Source organism: Vigna unguiculata, chromosome 1 (assembly GCF_004118075.2).
Source record: "Vigna unguiculata cultivar IT97K-499-35 chromosome 1, ASM411807v1, whole genome shotgun sequence".
In the NCBI taxonomy this organism is placed as follows: Eukaryota; Viridiplantae; Streptophyta; class Magnoliopsida; order Fabales; family Fabaceae; genus Vigna; species Vigna unguiculata.
Genome location: NC_040279.1, coordinates 17,652,267 through 17,674,517, shown reverse-complemented (window position 1 = coordinate 17,674,517; position 22,251 = coordinate 17,652,267). Strand labels below are relative to the sequence as shown.

The following is a 22,251-nucleotide window of genomic DNA, read 5'->3' as shown; positions in this document are numbered from 1 at the left end:
GAACTGGTCCACGAATCTAGGCATGGACCTAGGCATGAATCTAGAAACTTGGCGAGATATGCGGGATGATTATGCAACTCAGCACAGAAAGATAGGCTACACTGACTTATTAATCGGACTTGCAGTTATCAGAGGGATGAACTATAAAAACAAACCAAGGGTGAATGATAAAGGGATCGAAAGACACGAAGAGGAAAAAAAAAGAGTGTTTCCGGTGGACTACAATTTTTAGAATTCAAAACCGAAACATCAACATATATACTCAATAGTTGAGAAATAAAAAATTGTTTTAACGAAACAAAAAAGTTCTTGAAATGAAACAAAAATTAATAATAATAATAAGTAAATTTTTTTTTATATTACCTAGTAAGTGAAAGGTTTATGCTATTAAACATTTAAATTGAGAGTATTAAACATTCTCATGTGAAAGAAAAATATACAATAAATAAAAATATTAAAAAATAATAGAAATATTTAAATGTGAGACATAAATTTTTTTTAATTGAGTGGTTACTTAATTAATTATAATAATTTAAACTGGAATGAAGATATCGCGGGGATATGTGTGTGTGATTACTTAATTAATATAACAGATTATAAAACAAAATTGTGGTTGCTGGGATTCGAGCCCAGGTCTCCACGGCCACAACGTAGAATTCTCACCACTAAACTACAACCACAACATGCATACCTTCTAATTACAAAGTTTGGATCCCAAATTCACCCTTTATTAACCATAAAGAGAAATATGTAAAAAACAAAGAAATTGAAGTTACAAGGATCCAAGTCTAGGATTCCACGGCCACAACGTGCAATTCTCATCACTAACCTTCGGAAATATATAGTGACGACTGTATATTTGTTATATTTCAAAAGATTAAATTCTTTATTTTATTAATTCAATTATTTTTAATGGTTATTAAAACAAATATCTTTAAGTGGTTATCAAAATAAACATTTGGTTTAATTTGGTCACCTCACCTAGTACTATGGATGCCATTTCAAGGAGAGTTACAAGAAGTATGACAAAATATTTATTTAGTATTGCTTTATTTTATTTTCCATCAAGTTGCCTTGGTTTACTATTCTTAGTTGAGTTGTTGACTTTAACCTTAGGTTAACTTGTTGTAAGGACAAACTGAAAACACTTCAACGGGTACCAGTCACGTGCATCCACATTATGAACATGAACTTGAACATGAGGTAAAATGATCAACCCATCCCTTGAACATGAACTTTATGAGGTAAATCATATTATAACTTTGTCCTAGTTAAATTTCAATATTTGATGTATATTACAACTTTGTTAAAGCTAAATTTTGTTATAGCCTTTTCTACAACTTGTGTTGCTTAACTATAGGGTGTACATTGTTTGTATGTTTTATATATTTATGTCTTAGATATATGCTTTTCATTTCACATGTACTATTTCAACGAACTTTTTTGTAGTGTTGAGTGACCATGACTTCAACTTCCTCAACTTCATTTTCTAGTTTTAGTTAGTAGGCTTATTTTTATGGTGAACATTGTAAAAAAATTATGACTTGAACTCTGTACACTTTGGTGCATTATCGACTTACTTAGGTTTTATAAACTTATGTGTATTGTAATATGATATCTATGACTCAATGAATGATGAATGTAGTTTAATTAACTATTGATTCTAATTGGAATGACTTCTGGATGGATATTATATTGATTATGCAATTGTGATCATACTTGTAGGAAAAATTTGGGTTATGGGTCGTTGTAGTAGTGTTGTCTAGCCCTTGTTATTTGCGTCGACCACACATTTAAGCATCCATTAGCTCACACATTTAATAAGCATTTTAATTATTATCTACTATTAGCATCAACTAACCCACACATACATAATTTAATATAAAGCATCGGCTAGCCCACACACTAAAAGACCATTTTAAATTATTATTTGCTATTATCATCGTATGACCCATGCTAACTTTAGTAGGCAGCGTCCCCTAGGCAACACTAAAGCTTTACACTTTACATATTTTATTCATTTAACTATAACTATTTGTGTCACCAAGACGACGTTATTACACAACAATTTGTGTGCGTTGGACGACACATCTAAATTAGTCTCCATATTTTTTTCGTGGTTAAGCAATCCGACGCTAGACCGACAATAAATATAAATTTGTGTCGGCTTTGGACTATTGGTGTCAGATTTTGGCCAACTCTATTTGCCTGGATTCTTGTAATATATATATATATATATATATATATATATATATATATATATATATATATATATATATAAACGAATTTTTGTTTATCCATTGCTTTTAGTATTATATACATCCACTACAAAAAATAATGTAATTACCGACAAATGTATTTTCATAGATAATTTGAATTATAGATGGATTTTACATACAGATTTTGATATTTTAATATCGACAGAAAAAATTCATCAACAATACAAATTTCATTTATGGATGAAAAAATTCGCCAGTAAAACTTGTTACTACTTACATAACTTAAAATTTGTCGGCAAAATCTGTCTTTAATTTAAAAGGAGTAGTAAATTTCCTGCCCAAATTTGTATTACTGACAAATTTTTCCATCAGTACAATCCGTCGATACTTATATAATGTAAAATTCGTTAGTAATATCCGTCAATAATTTAAAAGGAGTGGGAAATTTCCTACCCAAAGCTCACCTTAAGAGGCTGCATCAGAAATAAAAGACAAGAAAAAGAAGAAGAGAAGAAGAAGAAAATAAGAATAAAAAAAAAAGAAGAAGAGGAAGGAAGAGGAAGAGGAAAACAATAAAGACGAGGAGGAGATGTCGTGGAGGTGCAACGGTAACGAGGTGGTTGCATAGTGACAGCGATGGTTATTCGATTATGGTGCAGCAGAAATGCGATGGTGGCACATTGGGGGCGGTTAAGGAGAAAGAGAAAAGAAGGAAGAAAGAAGAGTGCGGGAAACCGAGGACTATAGCGACGATGGTGACAATGGTGGTGGTAGTGGTAAGTTTACCGAGATGAAGGGGAAGAGGTTATGGAAGAAAAAAATAGAAGATAAACCCTAAAAGGAAAAAATAAGAAAGAAGGAAGAAGAAGAAGATGATGATGAATCAGTGCGTGCTATTTACAAACAAACTTTTTGGTAATTACCGATGAATATTTCGATTGGTAACTACCAACAAATATTTCAATCAATAATTATCGACGAATTTTGTTGATAGATGTTTTCATCATTAATTACAAACGAAAAAAGTTTTTGTCGGTAAAATTTACTGATAAATTTTTTACTGTGGGTAATCTGTCGATAATTTTGATTTACTGATGAATTTTAGACATTACTGACGAATTTTTGACCGTCAGTAATATCAATTATTCTTGTAGTGATATATAATTTCAAAAAAAATTACAATTGGGTTATTATTATTTTTGTATTATATATAAAAGTATATAAAGTAATTGTTGTCTATGTTTAGTAATTTATAAAGAATAATTATTATATAATAATATTGTATATGAATCGTGACATTTGCAGGTTTGATTTTGTTACATAGATGTTGTTTTGATTTTATTGTAAATATATTTTGTATACATTTATGTTCTTCTTGAAGAAAGTTGTTTTTTTTCCCTTAAATTATTTAAAGAGGTAACTAACATTTATTAATATCATTTTATTCTATGTATAAAAGTTAAAGTATTTTGTAGTTTGGTTGAATGGTATATTTGGCAGTGTAATATTGAATAGTCGGGTTAAAAGAAGGTGAAGTTTAGATAAAGAGTAAACTTGTATATTTATATATAAAAAAACTAAACTAAATTTGTGTGTGGTTATTAAAACTAGTTTTGCAGATGTAAGGATGATGGAATTGGATATCATCGGGAGTTTTAATCGTCTTGCTTAATATACGTAATGCGGTGTTTGTTTAACCCACTGTTGCTATTTTAGTTTTTGTTTAATTATTCGCAACGTACCCAGTTTCGTTCCAATGTGTCTAAATGGTACCTGCTTTTAACTTTGCATCTATTTAGTACCCAAATTAGTTAATTTGCATCAATGTGGTCCATCCCGTTAAATTTTCAGAAACGCCGTTAACGGAACTGTGATCTGGCATTGTAGAACGGATACGTGTCAATGAGAATAATTGTACAGTGGCAATGGGTGGGTAACGTGTCATGCCCTATTTCAATTGATTTTCCCCACTGAAAAAACCCTAATTTCCCATTCCCATGTTCATCTTCTTCTTCGTTGTTCGATTGGTGCAGTGACCGTGAAGCTTAGTTGCTGCAATGGTGAAGTCGCTGGCGAATAGGGAAATGTCGCGTGGTTTTAGTCATCCATTATCGTCTTGTTCGTGTGGGTCACATAATCACAGTGTTTCTTCTCCTGGTACTGTATCTGGGTCAGTGAGTGGAACACCACATTGCCATTGCGAGGAGATTGCAGTGTTAAGAGTTGCAAGAACAGCGAAGAATTGTGGGAAACAATTTTGGGGGTGCCCTCACTACAAGGTTTGATATGTGACTTTTATTTTCGTTTGGGCTGAGTTTTGTTGTGGAAAATCATGTTTGCTTTGTTTTTTGTTAATAGCGGAGTGTTGGTGAAGATTTTAAAGCCTGCAACTACTTCAAATGGTGCACGGAAGATAATGGGGATGAAAGAGATGCAACCATTGCTAGACAGAGTCAAAGAATACGTCAACTGGAGAAAGATTTGATTGATTCCGAGAAGTGGCTGATGTACTTGTTTAGGATAATAGGGTTGTTGGGTTTAATTGTGATCCTTCTTCTGTTTGTATTGTTAAAAAAATAGGATGGTTTAACTTTTTGGTTTGATGTTCTTGTTTTGTTAAATCCGTGAAGGTTTAACTATTTCAATGGTTAAATATGGTTTGTATTTGGGTATGACTTTGTGTTCGATGAAGTTGTAATGAATGATTATTAAATGAATTGGAAGTGAAATTGTTGGTGTTGAAAAGTGTGTTCAAATTTTGGTCATACCTTTTTTAAAGTTAATCTGCTGTAAATAATTGGATGAATATACATGCTGAACCATAACAGTAAAGATGGATGAAAATGCATTCATTAAACTAGAACCGAATATCATGTGCTGAGTACATAACCTGGGCATATCAAAATAATTTGTCTTTCAAAATAAGCCCCAATATAAACCAACTAGTCAATTACAAATTACAGTTTAAAAAACAAAAAGAAGTTCCAAATTCTTCAAGACAAAACATTCAGTTTCTGGATCATGGCTTCCATACTGAGCCCCTTTTAAAAGCCAATTTTGGTCTCTGATTTGTACGTGGAGCTGGTGCCTGAATTGGTTGTTTTGGTCTATGATTTTTAGACCACACCTTTTTCTAGTCCCACCCTGTCTTAGTTGTGTAGAATCCTTGTGCAACTCCCAACTCTCAAGTCTTCTCTTTTTTTTAGGTCTCCCTGGCAATATCCTCTTTGGTGGGGGCAGAACATCAATATCTGAATTCATCTCCCAAACCTTAGGTCCATTGACTGGATATATCAGTGGAATATATGTTTCCTTATATGTTGATGTCAAAAACCAGTGGGGTATATGTTGTTCTATATTGATATCGAGGAACCTCATAATAGTGAGTGAGTGGCAGCAAGGTATTCTTGTGATTGTCCATTTTCTACATGTACACTCCAATTTGTCTAGGTTCACCACGAACTTGTCACCAATCATGGACACGTGGTTGACCTCAAACAATTTCTCTCCAGCCCAACTACCAAAAGAAAATATAACAGTTAAAATCTAAAATATACACATTAAACAACATCATATTTTATGGAAACATAACTAACCAAGGCATCCAATACTTTGTCTTCTCTACTTCATTCTGCCTATCAACCTCACCTCCATCTTTGTCTACTTCATTCTGAACACCTCTATCATTTTCAACTTCCACCTGCCCATCAACCTCACCTCCATCTTTGTCTTCTTCATTCTGAACACCTCCATCATTTTCAACTTCCACCTGCACATCAACCTCACCTCCATGTTCCTCAATTACAATTTCTACAGGCACATCAACCTCACCTCCATGTTCCTCAATTACAATTTCTACAGGCACATCAACCTGACCTTCATCCTCCTCACTTTGAACCTGTACACCCACATCAACCTCTCCTCCATCATCCTCATTTTGAACCTGGACACCCTCCCTCACATCACCCTCTTCCACAACAGGATGATATTGTAACAGATTCACTACCTCAGCTTCATCTACTTTGTGAACCACATACATATGTACTTGACCATTAAGAGTGGCAATATTCACCATATGACATGCCCCTCGGTCATCAGACAACAACTCCAATCTACCCTCCAAAACAGATCCTCCACCCACTGCATACCACATCTCCTTCACATTTGCATAACCCATCTCCTTCAGAATACCTAAAATCTCAAAATAGCTCCATCTATCTGGGTCACATGCCAAAGTACTTAATTGTCCAACATATTGCAGTGACCCATTGCTCTCAAACCTCCTACCATGATGAAAAACAACTTCGAAATGGTCGTCCATACCAACAATAACATATAAATACTACCCTGCGAAATACCATTTTACCCAAACAAAGCAACACAAATTACAATTTCGTACCACTATAAGACCGACAAAAGCATGAAAATAGACAAAAGCATAATGGGGGACCACTGCTCGTGCCCACAAACACATTTCATAGACCACCACCGTCAACGGAATCATAAAAACGGACAACCACCGTCAAACAAATCATAAAAAATTGAAACAGCACCGCATAAAACAATTAAATTAATCAAACCCTAACCCCACCATTCCAAAAACAATTAATTCAATGAAAGACAAATTAAAATGATTCGCGCACCTGGAATCCGAAATACTTGCCACTTTGATGTCAATTACAGCTTCAATTTCCTCCACAACGCTCGAAATTGCCAATTCGATTTGAACCCTAACTTCACGACAATGCCTCTCACTCGAACACCAACTTCTAATTCGTTCCCAAATCGCGTCCCCTTTTAATTTTCAATTTCATTTTTCAAAACACTGTTCCACATCACACACCTGATAATGCCACGTAATATTTTTTTTCCCACTTAAGTAGTCAACATGGTCAGACGTTAAGTCATTTAACGGAGTCAACTAAAAGGGACCAAATTGATGCAAATTAACTAATTTGGGTACTAAATAAATGCAAAGTTAAAAGCGGGTACCATTTAAACACATTGGAACGAAACTGGGTACGTTGCGAATAATTATATCCTAATTTTTTTATTATATTTATATAATATAAAAACATGTCTATATGTGGTTGCCAATGTGATATTGTGTTTATTATAACCTTAGTTTTCCTTTTATTTCTTTTTCCACAGTTATATGTTAAGAAAAATAATAAATAATTATTATAATCGAAAGAGGTTTAATTATTGATTTAAGTATTTAATTTTAGTTTATTTTGCTCCCTTAATTATTTTAGGATTTAATTTAATTTTTTATTTTTTTAAGAAAGTAATTTGATCCACCTGTTATTTTTTATTTAATTTAGTCATTTTTTTTAAAAGGATCCAATTTTGTCTTCTCGAATTTGATATCAAATTATTAATTAAGTTTAATTACAATTTATATATACATGTTAAACTAATTTTTTAAATTTATAGATCAAATTACTGCATTTAAGAGTAAAAAATTGGATTATTTAGATAGAATGTAAAGAATAATATAATTTTAGTATTTAAGTGAAGTAATTTGATGTATAATTTATAAAAAAATTAGTTTAACATGTATATATGATTATATATAAGCTTAATTATATTATCATATTAAGTGATAATTATATTTGATTATAAGTATAATATTTAATTTTAGAATTATATAATATAAGAAGGTTAAATTTTAAATTTTGTGTATAAATAAGTAGTATTTTTTTAACATTGATTTCTTAAAATTAAAGTAGTAGATTGTATTAATCTTAGTAGTTATTTATGGTATTTTATTGATTTATTTGTGATTGATACAAAGAAGGGCATTAATTGATGAATAGGTTGAAGTTGAACGATTAAGATATTTTGATTTCTTAGAATACTTTTAATTAGTTATTATTGTGTAGTTAGAGTTGGATTATTATTCTTTAGTTATAATTTTTTAGTAGACCAACATTAAATAAAAAATATTTTTCCTAAGGTATTATTGCATTTATTGTTTGGTAAATCAATATTAAATAAAAAAAATGTTTGTTAAGGTATTGCACGGGTCAATTTTTTTCTATTTTCTTTTAAATTAAGATTAATAAAATTATTATAATAATAATTATTTTTAAATAAATAAATTATTTATATAATTATATTTACGTGTAATAATTATGTAATTATATATATATATATATATATATATAATATTTAAAAATGATAATAATATTAGATTATACTAATAATAATTTTGTTATTAATATTAATAATATCAATATTAAAACAATATTGTTATATGCTTAAAATTTACAATTAAACTTTAGAATTATATTATATTAAAATGAAATATACTTTAAAATAAAATGTAGATATATTGTTCATTATGAATCTCGTACAAAATAATAATAAATAGTATTAAAATATTTAAATAATTAATCATATATATGTATTTTTGGTAACAAAATATTTTAAAAAGAATAATATTATTTTATGCTATTCTTTTAAATGAAAATAATAAAGTGTCTATTATTACTCTTTTTCTGAATGACTAATATTAAAAAGTAACATTTGAATATGACTTGGTTTAAATTTTAAAATTGACATATATAATTAAAATTTTGAATTAAATTTTGTTAAATATTATATTAAATAAAATGCTTTAAATTTTTTTTATTTGTAAATTTGTGGTAAAAAAATTATATGTTATTGTATTCATTTAGCTTGTAAATATATATACTAAAAGTTATTTAGAAATTGAGAAAAAAAATATTTTTAAGAATGAAATATCGGACAAGACAAATAAATGTAAGTAGCGGATAATCTAATAATACAAAAGTTAAACTATTTAAAATATATATAAAGAATAAAATTTAAACATAATAAAATAATTTTGAAAGTATTATAGTAATTAATTTTTTTAATATTGAATAAATAGTGATAGATAAAATAAAATTATAAAAAGCTAAAAATATATTAATACTAATGCTAATAAGAACCAATAATTAAAATATTTTTGCATGTACATTATTATAATAGTATTTATGATTATGAATTTAAAACATTGTTTTAGGCAATGTTTAGATAAATGAATAATTAAAATAAATATTTATTGCAATTAAAAATTAAATATTTTTGAAATATAATAATTACCATATGTTAAATATAATAATGATATAATTATTATAAGAAAAAATATAATTATTATAACAAATAAAAATTATAAAAAATAGATAAAAGAATATTTTAATAGATGAAATTAATGGTTACTAATGTTTTTTTAACTTTAAGAACGAATTTGATGATGACAAAGAATTATCTGAGTAGATAAAATTCTAAAAAGACCAAATTACTTATGATAGAAAAATATATTTATTATTATCATTATTAATATTTATTATTTAATTTGTGTATTATTAGTATAGACTTATTTATATTATTATCATATTTAACTATTATTAACTTATATTATCAATATTATTTTTTTATTATTAATATTATAAAATTTTGATCATAATTCACTTTTGACAACAAATTTATAATAATTTACAACTATATCATAAATTTAAACATACTCCTCATAAAATGTTGATAATGATTAAAATTAATCTGTAAGGTCAAAATAGTAATAAAATCACGAAAATAATAACACCAAGTCCCTCCTCACTATTTATATAAAGGATAGCACAACTAATGGATGTTAAAACACATTGCTTGCCATGAATCCGATTTTCAAAAATACAAAAAAAAAATTGATATTTTTACATTTTCACATCTTTTTTGGCATAGGGGTGAGTGGTGGTAACTGTTAGTTTTGAAATGGTGATTTAAGTCAAGAAGTGGGTGAATTAACTATAAAACTTTTTCAAAATCTTAAACCTCTTTTCAATTGAATCAAATAGACTAGGAAGTTAGGATGTAAATGCAGCAGACTCATACACTTTCAATTGAATAAAGTGTAAAATAGAAGACTAATTTGTTCTTGAACTATGAAACAATCGATTAAAAAGATAAATCAGTCGACTAAAATACTGGAGATTTATGCAGAATGCAAAATTCGCAGATGTAACTCAAACATCAATATTTTACATACAAGACTTTTTTCAATCAATATTTTTAACAAGTACACAACCTCAAATTACACAAGAACGCATTAAATCACACCAAAGAACGAATTTCTTGATTTTCTTGAGTTTTTAAAGAGATTCAAAGTGGTAAGATGAGGGAGAGAGAATTGCATTGTTGTTTTTATACTCGTTCACTCAATCATAGAGCTACATCTAGTTTATCAGGACAATTATACTTCTGAACAATTATAATATTATTTAAGCATTTCTTTCGTTGGGTGGAAGAGTGATATTGCAACTTTATATTGAATTTTAATGGAAAATAAATTTTAAGAATAATTGTATTTATTTTTAAATGAATCAAATATTGTGACAACAAACAACAATGATATTTTTGAATTACATTAGGTTTATGTTTAATTAAACCTAAACTCATTTTTATTCAAGTAGGTCAAGAGGCAATGGAATAAAAAATATAAAAAAGTGTAAATTGCTGGATTTTACGTTTTTGTACAAACATATTTGGATTTTGGTAGTATGTCATACAAATTTATTTATGGTTACTGTTTAACTTTTAATAGATAAAAAATTAAACTAACAAACAATGTCATTATGCTTATTATTATTATTATTATGCTTATTATTATTATTATATTATTATTATTATTCTTATTCTTATTATTATTATTATTATTATTATTGTTATTTATGGTTTCTATTTTAACTTTTAATAGATAAAACTAACATACCTTTTTTTTTTTTCTAGTGGTCTTACTAAAATAGTAAACAAAACTTAAGGAATTTAAAGAAGCTGAAATGTATGATTCTACACAACGAGATGTTCGTACTATGAGCAACCAGCCCATACGAAAATCAAAATATTTTGATCGAATAGCATATAACTTTTCCTGCGCATGTTTCTCATAATGATAACAGGATGATCAGGTAGCAAAAATAAAAATCTTTTAGATATATAATTTTTTATAAGTTAATTCTGACATATATAATATATGTGTTTATTCAGGCTACACCAGGAGTTGGTGATAAAATTTTTAGTAATGTGATTCATATGCTAGTGGAATAAGGAGAGGTACACTTGAACCACCAAATAGATCCCGTCTCAACATGCGGAAGGTAATGGGATTAGCCGAGGGTAGTTGGATTGGCTGAGGAGGTGAACTTGAGATTGGTCGAAAAAGTTTGATTTAATAAAGAAGGTTATCCAGGTTATCTCCATAAAACAGGATTGGGACGAAGATCCAGTGAAAGTTTTCACCTAGTATCAAGCTAGTTAAAATCGAGATTATGCTTATTATTACTAGCGAAAACACAGGCGTTGTCGCGTCTATGTGTTCGCTTTTTTTATGTATCTATATGTATAATATTAAGAATAATCAATGACAATTTATGATGGGTATAAGTAGATTGGTTGAAAAAGAAAGTAGTAAATTACTAATTCGTAAGATTGTGTATCAACTAATATTTAATACATTTGATCAAGATTTGGGGTTAATGAGCTATATGTGATGGAGTCAATGGTAATTGTCTATAAATATACAAACTATTTAAGTAGGTGTCTATAAATATACATTCGTTAAAAAACTGAAATATATATTTACTACATACATGATGTAGAAAAAAAATTAGTAAATGAAAATATCATAGATTTACATCCTTAAACATTTCTTTAATTGGGAGGCTAAATAAAGATTGATGTCTAAGATGTGTTTCAGCTTCCCTACATTTTAAAAAAAGTAAATATTATTGTTAATATATATGCAAATAACAGAAATATTATGTAGCAATTGAATTATGTATAAATAAAAAAAACTTTATTTACCTTTGAAGCAATCTTCTTAATTCTTTATAGAAGACATGGTCCATAAGTTGTTAAGTTTTAAAGAACTAAAAAATATCATTGAATAATGTTATTTACTTATGAGTCATTAAATGTATATGTAATGGTATACAACTATTGAAGAAATAGTAATAACCTCATTGATGCATATATGGTCACAAATAGTCTTCGTAAAGCATATGACATTTGTAAAGTTGATGCTTCAACTAAGCATTAATGAATACTATTGTCACTTTCTAAAAATCTCCATTTCTCAGCCGCCATTTTAAATGTGTGACAATGTTTCATTTGGTGATAATAGATATTCCCAACTGGTTTGTCCTCTTATGTGAGAAAGCAAAACCCGCAAGAAGAACTTATCTCCTTCAGAAGGAGATACAATATAAATTCGACCAATAACTTTCTTGGGTACCATTCCTTGTGTCTATTATTCCAACAATAATGCTATGGAATTTCTCGATACAAAAATGTTCTAGATTGGGGATCTCTTTGATTGAGGGAAAACAATTGTGTGAGCATGGTTTTAGAGTTGTTATAATCATTCAACATGTCATTGATGTTTCGATGCTTATAAAATCGCACTTGCTGTCGATTTGGCAAATGAATTTGCAATCTTTCAACAGCTGGATTCATTTGATAGATTGTAAATATGAAGATTTTCCATAAAGCCTCGGGAGCACAAATCCATCTAGCATTGAGATACTGCTGGACTACATCTATAATAGGTCCTTTATGAATCTCCATTGCTACTTGATCTGGTCCTTTGTAAACATGCTTATATAAATATTTAATACTTTTGATGTTGCTGCAGACCTCAACATTTATATGACAGTCATATTTTAAGAGTAACCAAGGGTTATAAGGAACCACCCATCTATTGTCAACAGTCACATTTCTATTTATGGAAATTGGTTCACCAAAACGTCTTTTGTATTGAGGATATGAATCATTACCTTGTCGTGTTTCTTCCAAGAAATCTTTGAGAAATCTCTTTTGGCATTGATTGCGCTTCATACATGGTGATCTAAGATTGAGAGTTCTGCAAGGACCATGTATCATGTGTTTCAACACAGTTTCATGCAATTGTGGTTCTTCTTCCTTATTTGGTATTTCTGCCTTGACAATGCTATCATAATCTTGTGGATCACGTAACTTATCATTATTATCTTAGATCAATAGCATATGTACATGCGGTAACCCACGTTTTTGAAATTCAATAACATACATATAACTAATAACTTTTCCGAGAACTCCTTTATTTACAACATCCTTAGTTCAGAAGAAATTTCACTCCAAGATGTATTACATGTCATTGTAAGGAAAATATCAGGTTTTCCATTGTGAGCAACAATTGCCATACCATCTTGATATCGTTGTGTCAAGTCTCAACGACTACTAGTAAATGACGATGGTAATATTGTCCTCTTTCCAACGGTATCTTCAAAGAAATGAAAGAGTGAATGATAATATATTTAGATGTAATAAATGTTGTTTTAAATATATTTACCTGCATGAGTTTGTCCTTCATGCAAAGCATCCTGCAAACCTTGGTACACTTAAGCACAAATGTTGTTTTGATGATTACGAATTCATCGTAACCTCCCGGTCTCAATCTTAACGTATTGTTGTAAAAGTCGTCCCGCTTGTAATATTACAAACTGATCATTTGGACGAATTTACATTAAATAATCATGTGTTTCTAAAAATATGTTAGCCTTCTTCATACTACATAATTTGATGAAACAGAGATAATTATGATAGAAGTTACCTGAAGCATGAAACTATAATATTCTTGGCAAGAGATACTTTAGCCATTATGATTTTTTGTGTTGGTGTCCCAACCATATGTTCCAAATGGAAATAATAAAGGATATTTTAAAGGGTCATAATATCTTACGGTCTCTTGTATGTTTATTAAATTTCCATCATGATCTACAATGAAAAGACATGATTGTAACTTCTTATATGTCTAAAATGTCTACTTTCAGATGTTTGATATGAAAATATTTGAAGCAGCTAATGTGGAGGAGGAACACGTGGAAGTAAGACTTTGCCACCAGAGCAACACATATCGTGTGATTCATGATAAAATAATCGTGCATGACAATGTAGACATGTAGTTGGTGTAGGCAATTGAAATTTGAGCATCGGAACCATATTTGAAAAATTTCTAGCACTATTATGTGATCGAGGGAATCTATGTAGCATATCTACATTATTGTGATAAATTGGAAGAATAATAAATAATGTAGTATTATAAATTGCAAAAGTATTAAAAGTGCATTATTAAAGCACAACATGTATTAATTATGGTGGGAAAAAGATACAAATAAGGTTCAATGGTACCGAAATGAGTATTAACTATTGATGGAAATAGTTTACTAACCATGTTGAATGGTACTGGCGTGTGTATTACTTTGTCCTGCTTCATTATGATTACATCCTTCCAATGTTTGTGCAGGAAAACCATAACCTGTGTAGTGTTAAATGAATGAAAAAAAATGCATAATAAATAACCAATATCACTGTAATAAATAAATAGCAAATTAAAAACCATGATAGATGGTAAAACAGTATAATCATATCTTGATACAAAGAGAAAAAAGAAAAAAGGAAGTAATAGCGAAAATTAACGACAACTTAAAGGTGTTTTATTATTCAACATCGTAATAAATTATAACAAAATCATAATTACACATCTTAGAATAATAAATAAAAAAAATTGAAAATATTTTTTGAAATGGAAAGTAAATAACATGGATTAACTATTGATGAATAAAGTTGACTAACCATGTTCAGTGTCAGTAATGTGCGTATTACTTGGTCCTGCTTCATTATCATTACGTCTTGGAAACCTTTGTTGGGCAAAACCATAACCTAATATTTAAAAAATAAGATAAATTGTATTTGAATCAAATATATACTTTATAGGAAAAGAACTAAAAAGAATGTAAGCATACTCGGAAGGATTTTCTCGACTAATGACATACAATAGTGGTGAGGTGCGTTTAAACCTAAACCAAGTTGTATTCTACTTTTTTGTATAGAGTTAGATATAAATTTTTTGTTTAAGCGTAAGTAAATGTAATTATATATGAAGTATTTTTAAGATTGTTAGAATACATTATTGTTTATATATGTCCTTTACTGTTGTACATAATACAAATGATATAGTGTATGAACCACAATCTATGTTACTGATAGGTGAAGTACTTAACAATGTTTCATATACATTATATTTTCAAACCTTTGCGGTGCATGAGTAGAACCTGGTATGTGAAAGCATGGAGCATAATAAATAAAAATATGTAAATATTTCATAAGATGATAAGTAAATAACATGGATTAAATAGTGATGAATAAAATTGACTGACCATATTGAGTGTCAGTAATGTGTGTATTACTTGGTCCTGCTTCATTATCATTACGTCCTGCAAACCTTTGTGGGACCAACCATAACCTAATATTTAAAAAATAAGTTAAATTTTATTTAAATTGAATATATAGTTTATAGGAAATAACTAAAAAGAATGTGAGGATACTCGGAAGGACATTATCGGCCAATGACATATAGTAGTGATGAGGAAAAATGTGATGTTACCTGCATTAGTTACTGACCGAGCCATTTGTCAAATAGATGTCATTCTTAATCGGGGAGCTCTGTTTGGAATTTGGACAATGTTGGTTGTGTTTTCAGGATTATTTTTCCTTCTTTTAGATTGTTCAATAAGTCTTTGTTGGAAGATCATTCCACGTCTTCTATTTGCAGCATTTATTAGAAGGAATATTTTCCATTTAGGTATGTTGTCTATTTAAACCAAAAACAATAAATAATAAAATCCAAAATTAATATATTTAAAAATGTATTACTTGGAAGAAATTAATGAATGAAAAGAAGGACAATGAAAGTAGTGCATAATATGTGCAACAAATAAAACTAATAGAAGATAATGATATAAGAAGAAGTACCTAAATGTGTGAGTAAAAAGACTACAAAATTTGATTTGATGTAACAATGAAGAGCAGCAAATGCAGATGATGATAGACTAGTTAGCAAGTTACTGAAGAAAAAAAAAGATTTGTAATTAAAAAAAGTAATTTGTCAGTTTTAAAATAATACAGCATGTTAAAAATTTGCTAAGTTCTAAAAAAATTGCTTAGTATTAGTATATTCTGTGCTTTGTCTGGACATAAGGCTAGGGACATAGAGATTTGTACAATAATAAGAACAAAAATATATTTTAAATTTGATATTAGTACATGATTATACTGTTACAATTTATTACTATAACACTAATGTTATTATGAAATGACCATTTACATTTTTTATTTGATAAAATGATAAAATAAATAATACATGAAGGGGTACTGTAGTGTAAACGTAACCGTTCTATCACAAAACAATACATTTATTAATTCTTATTATTATAATTCTAAAAAATAATATCAAGTGTCATAAATGAATTTTTACCTCTGATAAATAAGGAAATAAATTGCTAACCGTCTTATAGAGACTGATGGGTATAAAATCTAGGCTGAATTCAAAAGTTTATAAAATTTGTTTTAATTAGAACGTTAAGATGTATACTCACTACAAAAAATTGAAGTAAATATGACGGTTATAAAAAACTGCCATAATTTGCTTCAAAATACGATAATTCTATAACTGCGCTATTTTGTATGCAAAATATGGCATTTGAAAACGCCATTATACTCCCATTACACATTACACCGTCTTTTCTAGTAGCGCCATCTTTCCCTCCATAATACTCTTTTTTATTTACTTCTCATTTAATTCTATCTTTTTATTACACAATAAATTGAATTTTAATGACACAAATGCACAGACAAGACACAAAACTGGCTCATGTGAAGACAAACCGTACAAAATCCTCTCAGTCAACCCCAACCTTTGACAGTTTCGTTTCCACACTCCTCACACTCGTAGTTTTCCACTCCTCACACCTCTTAGTTTCCCAGTCCTCGCCGTTTCCACCCTCCTCGTCGCAGGAGATCACCACGCAATTTCCCAGTCCGCGCACCTAGCAGTTTCCACTCCTCGCAGTTCCATAAAACTTCGTCGCTACTTCGCACTCATATTGCGACCCAACAACGCTTCAGTACTCCATCTTTCCAACACCACCACATCGTTCTTGCTATCGATTTCGTCGCCGGAGATCTCGTAACTCATCACTGCAAGTGGAGATTACCAAGTCGTCGAAGATCGTGACTTCCTTCGCCACATTGATTGGGAACCAGCAAAGCGTCGAACATCTCTAGCAACTTCGACGACAATGTCGAACAGGGTTTCGTCGCGAGCCATTTCTCCACTGCCCAAACCCTCAACCAATAGGGCACACTAGCAGTCGCCACGAACATTTGAGCTGCATTTCCTCATTTTCGGCACAGACAAGGTGCTTCCACTTCTTTCCCTCTATTACAATTTCGTTTTTGGTTGGTTTGCACTTTGATTAGTGACTAATGTGTGACTCCTATTGTTTGCTTTGATTATTGGGTTAATTATGGATGAATGTAATATTGAGTGTGCTCTGTTGCATTTGGCTGAGAATGAAAATATCAATGGGGAAGTCTAATTTTTGTATTCTGTTATTGCAATCCCCAATTCTTTCTTATTCTGTTATTGTATTCTGTTATTTCTCTACTTTAAACACGTGACCATGGAGTTGGAAGCTCCAACTAGACCCTAAATCTAAAGAATATTGGTGGTACATTCAAGCTGTCATGCTCAGATTTGGTCTAGCTTCCTTTTTCAGGGTTAATGGTAGTGTGATATGAGTCTTCTTTTTATGGCCATTATATGAAATTCTGTTTGAAGATGTTCTTGAATAGCCTGGGTGAAGAGAGTTTTGAGCATTTGGATTCTAGTTTCTCATAGTCCTCAAAATTATGAAACGGAAAAAAGCAAAAGAGGATGATAATTTTGAACAACTGTTGCGTGAGTATAGTGTCTACAAGTGTCTAAATAATTAGAAGTTCAAAATGATATCAAAACAATTTTAACATAGGTTTTAATATAAATTTATCATTATTTTAATATGTCATGAATGTGGATTGGTTGCGGTCATAGATGTGTTCCCTTAAGAGTTGTTCTTTGATATCGTGAAAAGGAGGCCTAAAAACAAGAGAAAAATCTGTTATTTTTTCTTTGTACATTTTAATTCCTGACTAGATTATAGAGAAATTTATAATTGAGTGAAACTGTAGTGTCTTAGTCTGTACCAAATGAGTTGGGTGTATTTTTATTTCTTCGTGAAATTATAGTGTCTCAACTTTTGGCATTTTATGAACTCAGTTTTTATTCAATTGGAGATTTTAACTTTCTAATTTGTGATGAAGAATATGACCTTATTCGATCCCTAAGTGAGTGCATTTATCGGGAGTTATTTCTTTTGTTTGGTTTGATTTTGGTTTGACTAGGTTCATTGTGATTGCAAATTTGATTTGGCAAGGTTAAGAAACTATATAAGTTTCTTACAATGGATCTAATCCTGTATAGATATTTACCTAGATTTTTCTTGTGTATGTATACAACATTATAGGTGTTATAATGCCTAAACTTGCGAAAACCTGCATAATGTATTTATGATATTTTATGATTAGAAGATGAAAGATTTTTATGTACTTTTGGAATATTTTATAAATAGAAATGAATTATCATTGAATATATTTTTAATGAAGAGAATGTACTTCAATTTATATTTTCTTTTATTGGCTTATTATTATTAATGTTATTATAGTAACATTTGTTCTTTGCTAGTTGGTTGAACCTTTTATTCGGTTGGCCTATTTATATTGAACCTAATTGGGTTTGATATGGTTTATATAATTAGGTGAGGCCAATTGTGATTTTATTTTTATTATATATATATATATATATATATATATAAAAATAAACTTGTAGTACTCTAACTTTTATAAAAAAATTACATGTTCTTATAATAAAATGTGTAAAGATCTTGCTTAAAATAAAAACTTCTGAGTCAGTTCAAAATATATATAAATATATATATATATATATATATATATATATATATATATATTAAACAAGAAACTCACAATTGTGATTTAAACAAGAAACTCACAATTGTGATTTAAAAAATGGATTTTACCTTTAATACTAGGTTTTTCATCTCGACAGTACTTCGTTGGTTGGTGTCAACTAGTATTTTTTTTTTATGAGTATGTACCAACCAACATAATAGTGTGTGCATGCATAATTCCATTATTTATTTAAATCATAACTTTTGTTGAGATTGTCATGATTAATATTATATTATAAAATGGTATTCATGGAGTGCTGACACTAGCTTTTTATGTTCTTTTGCTTCCTATATTTTTTATACTTGTAATTTATAGTGTACAACTAGAAACAATATTCAGTGAAACTTTTTTGACTATTTTGTGTGCAGATTTTATTGTGATTGAAAAAAAGGATAAGGAACCTGCTTAAGTCAGCAGTTGGTACTCCTGAGGTTCACCACATATCAACTACTTCAGATCTATCTGTGGGAAACCAGTTGCAATTAGATCATGCATAACCAGCTGGACAACAAACAAGTGAACAACTTGGGCAGCAAACAAGTCAACATGTTGGACAACAAAGAAGTCAACAAACTGGACAACAAACAAGTCAACAAATAGAACAACTAACAAGTCATCAAACTGAACAACAAAAAAGTCAACAAATGGGAGAAACAAGTTTACAAATGGGACAACAAACCACTGAACAAACTGGAGAACAAGCAAGTGAACAAAATGGACAACAAACAAGTGTGCCAATATCTGAATCTGCAATTGAAAGGGTGCAACCAAAAACAGGAAGGAACTCAACTCGTTATTGGTTTGTTGATGCTATAGGTAAAAAATGTTATTTTAGTATAATGATTATTTTAGACAGATTATTCAATTTTAATGTATTTAATTTATATAGATGAGCATGGACATGCCCAATCATTGAAGGTCAAGGTTAAAGATGTTCACAACTTGCCCGTTGGATTACGTGTGGTGGTCAACTATGATGATAGATATCAACCAATTGGAGAGGCATCAGGTTTACTAGCAGCAGTTTGTGAACATGTAGCATCAAATAGTGTGTTATTCCTTATAAGTTTTGAGAGTTGGTCAGCTGTGTCAGATACATATAAGGACAATGCATGGGAGAGAACACTAAAGGTAAAACAACCTATATTCACCATCTAAATACTTATTTAATTTATTCAATGGACCTAAACTAACTCTTGTATTATTTGAAGTCTCGATTTATTTTCAAGGTTAATAAAGAATTGGCAAAAAGAGATGTTATATTTAGAATTGGAAAATTGTGGAGGGAGTATAGGTGCAAGCTTTGGAATGAGTTTTATGACCCACTTATGAGCAAAAATGATCTCATTAAGAACGTTCCAGATTGCGTTAACATGGATCAGTGAGCTTTATTTGTTGAGTATCGCTTAAAGCCTTCCACAATGATACATAAATTTAATTGTTATATTTAAAGTAAACATCTCTTTAAATTTGAAAAACTGATTTTTGTAACATCCAGTCAGGATATTACGAATTTTAAACAATACATAAGAAATATTATGTCAGTCTTATTTAATAATCTATCATTTCCCATAACACGAGAAATTTAAAACATTTTATTACTTCCAATTAAATCCAAAATCCATAGTTTATAAAACTGGAAATAATATAAAAGCCTCTCATAAGAATTTACAAATTATCTCAAATCCAAAAAATAATAATCTCCCAAGCTATCCCCGCTCCGTCGCTAAGCTTTACAAGAACCACCTGCAACAACATCATCTGCTCCCGTGTACCGGGTACACGATCATCGCCAACCACAAGTAGATAGGATGAGCTTAACAGAATAAACATATAAATATATATACACAGATAAAACACCTTTATATTTATATATTATACAATCACACCAGAGGAATCCCCTCATTTGATTCCATATTAAACATGGCCACAACCATGTTAATTGTGTTCTACATGTTCTAGTGACTACTTCAAGGTGTTTTGCTGCCATACCTATCGACCACAACCGATAGAACATGTGCCGAAAACCATGTTACGGATCACACACGTAACGCCAGGTGGAGTTCCCAATACGAACATAGTCGTAACGTCCAAAGACTACAAAACTTGTCAGCTACTACTGAGGAGGACAATCTACCTGGACCCATTTGTACTGGCAACAACCAGCACACTCACACCGGCAACACTCGCCAACCCGAGCTCAACTCAAGGGTTCCTCGTGTTCATCCGCCATCTCGAGCTCAACTCGAGGGATGCCATTTCGAGCTCAAATCGAGGAATTCCACGGGCTTAACTCCTATCCCGAGCTTAACTCAAGGGATACGTTCCGAGCTTCACTCAATGAACACTAACAACCCACCTTTATAGTATCCTAAAAACCTTGTAGACCACGCATACAAAACCAACAACCCAAAGATGCAATAGCAAAATTTCCTGGCGGGGGACACGTGCCACCAGGCGCTACCGCTTCTAGACCGCCTGGTGGGGGACATGTACCGCCAGGCGCATAGTGCCTCATTGCTCACTGTTCCACAGCTATCTCCCAGCGAGAAGCTCTCGGTCGCTAGGCGCCACACGTGCAGGAGGGCCACTGAATTACCTCTATCGCCTGACGATTCACATATTGCCGCCAGACGCTATGACAGTATTCGCGCAAATGACAATTTTGGTTTAGGTTCAGGCTTCCTTTCTCATGTCCTCACTCACAGATTCACTTAACCAGTTCATGGCCATATCCTGTGTACCTCCAGAGTGCTTACAACTTACCACCACTAGCAAAATTTCCACATCATTAGTTTTTAAATTAGAGACATTATTAGTCATCCTTGGGATCACCCACTCTACAACTCAACCAGTTCATGGCCATATCCTGTGTAACGTCCAAATAAATTGAACCACTAATGATATCACCCCTAATCCTCATGGGTCAGATTTACATCAAGATATTGTTCCATTCCAATACTTATAATTTTAAGTGGATTTTATCCAACCAATTTGAATTATTCATACGAAGTCCTACTTCTCATATAACTAACACATAACAGTGCATTCCCTGTGTTGTCCAACTAGTTACTCATAATTATCA

At 30.5% G+C, this 22,251-nt stretch overlaps 1 non-coding gene across 1 annotated transcript; it reads right to left on the bottom strand.

The window, feature by feature from the left end:
• Window positions 1-608: 608 nt before the first annotated feature.
• TRNAH-GUG lies at window positions 609-680 on the bottom strand. Its single transcript has one exon. It is a non-coding gene; the product is annotated as a tRNA-His (tRNA).
• Window positions 681-22,251: the final 21,571 nt, after the last annotated feature.